Genomic DNA, 7,387 nt, shown 5'->3' with positions numbered 1-7,387 from the left:
GGGGAGAGGCGGTCGTCTGAGCGCCGTGAATTTCGGGTGTTGGGGAACCTGAACGTGTGCGCTTGGAGCGGGTTCCAGCACGCACCTGAAAGGCTGAGGAGCGGGGGGCAGGTCTAACGAGGGGGTGCCGCGCGAAAAGGAATGAAGTCACGCTTCCACGCGTGGTCGCGGCAAGCAGCGCCACGTCTAGCGGCACCCGGGTGTCATTCCAGCAATCCGCTTTCAGCTGTAGTGCTATGACATGCGCCTGGAGTCAAAGGGCGAACAGTCGCCTTTTCTGGTTTGTGATTTTTTGGAGACTCGTGATTAAGCCCCATCTGACCACGATAAAAGGCACCACAAAGACTCTGTCGTGATCTGTGGCACTTGAGGGTGAAAATGAATGCAAATCCCACGGTGCACAAGGCTTATCCGAATATCCAATAGGATGTGTTTTTGGATCAGGACAAAGTCTAACAGTTACTACTTGGCAAGTCTTTCCCTTGGTGTAACTCGTTGGCCTTGAGAGCCCTGAGAGGAAAAGCAGAGGGTCACAGAACCACAGGAGTTGGAAGAAACCCCTGAGATCACCGAGTCCAACCCCACTGCTAAGGCAGCTCCCTACAGCAGGCTTCCAAGATGGGTACCCAGGCAGCTCTTGAATACCTCCAGAGAAGGAGACTCTACCACCTCAGCAGCCTGTTCCAGTGCTCTGCCATCCTTGAAGTGAAGACCTTCCTCATGTTCCTATGGAGCTTCCCATGTTTTGCATTGTGCCCTTTGGCCTGACACTGCACCATTGAAAAGAGCCTGGCTCCATCCACAAGAATTCCCACCCTTTAGGTATATTTATAAGCATTGATAAGGTCCCTTCTCAACCTTCTCCAGGCTGAACAGCCCCAGGGCTCTCAGCCTTTCCTCATAAAGGAGATGTTCCAGGTCTCCTCATCATCTTTGTGGCCCTCCACTGAACTCACTAGAAGTTCCCCATCTTGAACTGGGAAGCCCAGAACTGGACACAGCACTCTGGATGTGGCCTCACCAGGACAGAAGTAGAGGGAAAAAATCGCCTCCCTCCATCTGCTGGCCACGCTCTTTTTAATGCACCCTGATCTCCAGATGCACTCAGCATTAACCCAACCCCTTGAGCAGACAGAAAATGGCGGCATGTCCTCAGCCTTCCAGAGCGTGTCAGCTGTACACGGAAGCCACTGTCTGGAGAACCCAGCAGGCAGCCAGCACAGAGCTTGGGGCACAGGTGCAGTGGCCTCCTAGAGAGCAGCTCTGCTCAGCAGGCAGATGTGTCCTGCACCCATCTCAGCAAGGAACAGGCCCAGAAGAACTGCTTCATAGCAACCTGATGCATGCTACCCCTCAGAACCTGTTAAAGGTTCTGAAGGTACCCACAAGGGACCTGATAGCATGCAACACACAGTGGCCTAGGTGACACCATTTCCTTTTCGCTATGCTTGCTGAGGTACAGGCTCAGGAGCCAGCTGCCACTGCACAGGCAATGGGAAGTGTGCTTCCTCCCTTCTGGCACTTGCATAATTGCCAGCATTGCTTCACAAATCCCGTAATCATCATTTTGCACTTGCACAATCTCAGCCAAATTAGTCTCCTCCATTCCTCCATCTCTCGCAGACAATGAGCGGCCAATCAGCTCACACTAAATATTTAAAGCAAATGAAGACTCAGAGCTGGTAAACTAAAATGCTTGCTTGGATCTGCTCACCACATGGCATGGCTACAGGGAGTAGGAGTGGGACCTCATAGAACTTCCTAAAAGCCCCATGGCCAACATGTTTCTAGGAAACCACCCATAATGGGCTAAGACTGCAATGCTCAGGCTGTGTCACCCACCGAGTATTCTGAGAGGAAGAAATACAGCTAGGCTACCTTTTCAAGTAGGGTCTATTCCGAATATTCAGGTCAGTAGTGGAGGAAAATGTGCAGAGAAGACCTGATAAACTGTGAGAAGTAATAGGTGAGTTTCAGTAACGTTAGTTGTACATACAATCAGTCTCAGGATTCATTTCTTAGTCATGTATGTATTTGCAAGATTGGAGCCATTTTACAATACTTACAGACTCAGAACAAACAAAGTCTTGGTGAAAGTCAGTAAAAAGGGCAATGCCATCTGAATGCCCTGTTTGCAGCATATTGTCTTTCAGACCACTCAGTTTCTCATTTTCAAACAGAGCTCCCCATCACTGCTGTAAGCAGCAGAAGGTAATACCAGAACAGATGTAATGCAAGCCGGTATTTCAGTCTGAATGATTCATTGTCATCATCAATGGTGAGAACACTACTTCTGCAGTTTATGAATCAGATCATTACATATTGCTTGTCTTTCCAAGATTAGGTAATGCAGAGAATGTTTGTGTATATATACATAGAGCTAATACAGAGGAAGCAAATTACGTGTATCTAATGTGCCAGAAATGGATAGGGAATTCAATAGCTGCAGATACAATTCTTTCTGAATGTCAGCATCTACTTCATTTCAAACATTTTTTTTTCGCCATTTACAAGAGCAGAGAGACTCATTTTCTCTCAGTTTAAAGTGTCCTAACTGCATTCTTGCTTCCTCCATAATGCTTTTCATAAATACAGTGATGGTCTCCACACGAAAGGCACACAGTCTGTAAAATTAGAATAAAGCAGGGTAACACATTTTAGATCATCAGCTGTAATTATCCAGTTGTCCAAGCACACTTACCACTTGCAGTACCCATGGCAGTCACTTTACTGAAGTAGGACTGACTATCACAAACAAACTAACAAAAAAATATGTATTCCACTTACTCTCTCCGAAAACAAACAAACAAACAATCAAAAACAACCAAAAAACCCCACCCAAATTAGTATGCTCCATTATAGGGAAACCTCATGCACAGGTCTCTTCAGTTATCCGATTTTATCCTATTATGCTATTACAGCTTGTGATAGCATAGTTTTATATTATCATGTAACACAAAAGAAAAGATAACATCATTAAATATTTAATTCATTTCTCCCCTATTTTTTTTTTTCTTATAAGTTTTTTTAAGGAATTTTTAAATTTTCAGATTGCCTCCTAATTATTGCCCAAACCATTCTGCTGCAAATCGCGGGATGTCCCTAACAGGGAGAAAGACACTGCAAAAATCTAGTGCATAGATTGATACAGTTGATTTCCCTTCAATTTGGGAATTGTTAGTGTGCTTTTCTCTCACTTTCTTCCATGAAAAGGTATTTAGGAGATGCTCTGCTCCACAGATTTATTTGTAGCTTCCAACTGTGACATTTAAGTGACTCTGAAATGCACTGTCCATCTAGCAGAAGCAGTGAAGATAATAGGTCTCCTGTCAAGGGGAGTGCCTGCCTCTTGGCTAAAATCAAGGACAACTCCACAGCAACACTAATGAATTAGTTCCTTTGAAGAAAGAGAGATAAAATTGACATTAAGGGGAATATTACATCACTCTAAGTAACTTTCCTAGGCAAGAGTTTTAGACAACATGGATGCTTTGGACACGGTGTGAAAAGGAATGAGCAAGAGGTTGAGGTGCCTCTTCAGACTCTCCTTTCATCCTCTGAAAGGAAGAACTTCACTGGCTTCCAGTGACATTTGTGGTACCTTTTTAAGTGCCTCCTGTACCATTCCCGGTGTCACAGAGATCACTTGTCTCTCTGCACTCCTACCTCAACAGCATGTGGGGGCCACATTTCACTGAGTTCTGCAACTGTGATACTGCCAAGACTTAGGCAGAGCAGTGAGTGCTTTATCTTACCTGACACGTCCAACCATGTCTCTCCTCTCAGTGCATCCCTAGCACATGAGCTGAGGCAGCCACTCAGTCTCCATGTTATTACCACCCAATCTCATTTCCAGGTGAGCACTCCTTGTGTTACGTTTACTTTCAGTCAGTTGCTAGGATGGTTTTCATTGCCTTAGGTATCTCAAAATACCTGGTTACTACTGTTTAGGGTTGAGTTCTTTGGGTACTATAGTCAGGGAAGGAGTCTGAACAGAATAAATCACTACAGAGTTACTTAGAGCTGAGCTAAGTGTCCAAAGGAAGCAATTATCTTCCTCACAGCAACTTGGTGACAATTACTTGCAGTTCACCAAACATTTTGTTGGAAATAAAATCTGCCTCACAGTGGAGATTCTTGTACAGCTACAGTTACCAGCATTCTCTGGATTTTGCCTAGCCTTTGGTGAACTTGAGATTTGGGTCTGAACTTCCAATAAGGTCTGAACTTGTTCATCAGCTTCTTTGAAAATATAAAAAAAATAAAAATATATATAAGCATATTTTATCCCATGCCACTTATCGGGTTCCCAGTGAAATGGCTTGTAAAGTCAGGCATCATGTGAAGGTAAAGAACAGTGGTGGATGAGATATTGAGAAATGAGATGAATGGCAAAGAAGGGGAAAATTGAATGGAAAGGAAGGGAACTCTGAGGTCCCCCTGCTCAGTCCTGCCCTGGGACTGCAGTTCTCTTCCACAGCTTGTCATGTAAATTGGCACGTGGAGAGAGCTGAAGGGAACTCAAAAACAGACCCAAGGACAGAAAACCAGAACTGGGGGAATCTAACATATGCAATATATAAGCTCCTCACTGTGAAGCATGCCTGCAACTCCAGAGAATCAGAGAGAAAAGAGAAACTTTTTAAAGCATTGATAGCTTCTAAGATGCTAATGGTTTAATAAAGTTGAAGAGAAGAGCCTGCTGGAAACTTCCTCGGGAAGGGTTATGTTTATCTTGATAGGAAATGGAGGGGAGGTAGGAGACACGCGTTATGTAGTTCCTTGATATTTATTCAATGGTTCTTTGGTGTAATTAACAGGAAACTATAATTTCTGATTATACTGTCAGTAATTTCACCTTCCAAATTTTTCAGTAAGTGGTAATAACACCCATTCCAGTATCACAGCAGAGAGAGTAGGGGTTGACAATCACAGTGTTAGTTCCCTTTATTTCATCTCAGTAGTGCCATTGTTGCACCCAATGAACTTTTGAGGCCTGCAAGAAATATGCCTCTGTTAGAAGCATTACTTTACAGAAAATATTTAATATTTTATGGTTAAGATTGCTCACTTGCTTTCATAAAGTCAAGTTCAGCATAATTCAAGCCTCTGAAAAACCATGAAATACAGAGCAAATCACCAATCTTTATAGCAGTGCCTCAACATACTTGTAATGGAAATAATTCACCGCTACTGTGAGTGCGTTTCAGAGAACACTGTATATGACTACTACTGCACAGGCAGACCTTCTATTTGGAAGTGTGCCGTATTTACAGTGACATTTCCTCTACATGCATACACTGACCCAATTTCCTATAACCAATTCCATAGTAATTGTATCTTCTCTTTCCTGCTAGGCACCGTGAGACAACAGTTGGTCACATACATATTATTAAACCCGTGTTTATTTTCCCTGTTTTACTTTGCCCAAGTGCTAGTGGCTAAAACATCCCCGTGTCCCAGCGCTGACTCGATATATGCAGCTCATCAGTGAGAAGAGGCATATGGTTATCACCATAACCATAGAGGTGCATATAGACATTGTTCATCTGTTCCCATCCACAGAAGTGATGAGCAGTGAGGGACTCAGGCTCCATCTGTGAGGCATGGCCTAACATATTTCCTGCTATCACAGTTTAACCAGTCTGCTACTATTTGATACAGTAGTACTCAACTGAGTAAATATTGCCACTTCCCATCTGAAGAAGGAAAAGTAAAATAAAGGTTGCCTGAATGTTGACCTAAGCTCTGTATTACCTGGTTTTCAATAGTCTGAATTTTGCTGAAGGTTATATTTTATAAGGGCTCTAGCTACTGCCAGTATGTCCTAACTCTGCATTAATTACAGATTTGCAGCAATCACTAAGAAGGGAAGATGCTTTAAGGACCAGAATTTAATTTTTTCCTTGATCCTCAAAATGTGGCTTGCGTGGATGTCTCCGCAATTTCTTGGTCCATAATTCAGGATGAGAAAGAAAAGCAGAAACTGCTGGAGTCCTGAGGCTTTTAGTGAAAACCAATGCATGAGGCATGATGGTTGTGGGGTTTTTTGGTGTGTAAGTCTGGCTGGTCGGTTTTTAACATTTTCTTGCTATCTCTTTTATATCAGGAGAAGTTCAGCCTGTTTTATTATTTTCTTTATTGCTGTTATGGGTTCTATTTCCATTGGCAGTTAGAAAACACTGAGGTAAGAATAAGCAGGCTTCCTTAGCAGGTATAGAGAAAGACAGTAGCTTGCTTTTTAAAAAGGCTCAAATTCAGTGCTAATTTTTAACAGAGTCCCTCTCTTATTTACCCCACTAGAAAAAAAAAAAAAAAAAAAAAAAGGGTAGTTCTTCCAAAATGTGTGGGCTGCTCCAAAAGTAATGCCTCCTATTTTATTATGTTGGCTCGGTATCAGAGGAGGATGTTGGTAGTATGGCAGTAGAGGTTGAATATTAGGTTACACTTTGTTGCTATGTGACAGATGGCAGCAGAGGGGCAGTGTGACAGAACAGCGTCTGACATGAAGTGCGTATGGAGCAAAGGTATGGAACTAACTGAATTCCTTCATGCAGAAAAAATGGCCCCCACTGATGTTCGTCTACACTTGCTGAATGTTTATGGAGACCAAACAGTGGGTGTGAGCACAGTGAGGCAGTGGGTGGTGTGTTTCAGCAGAGGGCCTCAATGACGGTGGGTCACCTCCGCTGGCGCAGACTGTTATGAGTGCAGCATACAGACTCATTGCTGGTGAAAATGCATATCTAGTGGTGATGACTGAAAAATTATGTTCTGTAGCTGAGAATTTGCTCTATCAAATAGAGCTATTTTGTTCTTTGTACCTGTGGTAGTTTGCATGGAAATAAATATGTGGCATTACTTTTGGAGCAACCCACATACATACCACAGCTGTCACTCAAGGTGGTTGTAACCTTCTTAACCTTCCATTTCTTCGCCTGATAATCTCTCCCAGGATGTCTGAAAAATGAGAGCAATGAAGGATAATGAGGGCAAAGAAAAAGATGTCTCCAAGATCAATTCAAGCATTTCAAGTGAAATTTTTAAAAATCATTACAACTAAATGTTGTCCATTGGAAAACCAGTATTATCATGCCAAGTTAGGAGTGACAAAATTCCTCAGCAGTTCATGTGTTCATGAATATGCAGGAGTGCTTTGCTACCAAGTTCACTGCTCCTTCCACCCTTTAAATCATCACCAGAAGGTGACAGTTGTTGCTGGGCATTTAGAAGAGAGATAAAACATATGTAGATTTACCTTACAGTAAGTTGGAGAAAAAAAACAGTGGTGGCATGTGTCAACCCAGCTGCATCAGCTTCAGTGGTGTCTGAGTTTGGACAGTGAAGGAATCCAAACAAAGCAGGTATTGCTTTAGAAATAAACCTT

The sequence above is a fragment of the Meleagris gallopavo genome, chromosome 2, assembly GCF_905368555.1.
Source record: "Meleagris gallopavo chromosome 2, MGAL_WU_HG_1.1, whole genome shotgun sequence".
NCBI classification, from domain to species: Eukaryota; Metazoa; Chordata; class Aves; order Galliformes; family Phasianidae; genus Meleagris; species Meleagris gallopavo.
Note: the sequence above shows the minus strand (reverse complement) of the source record.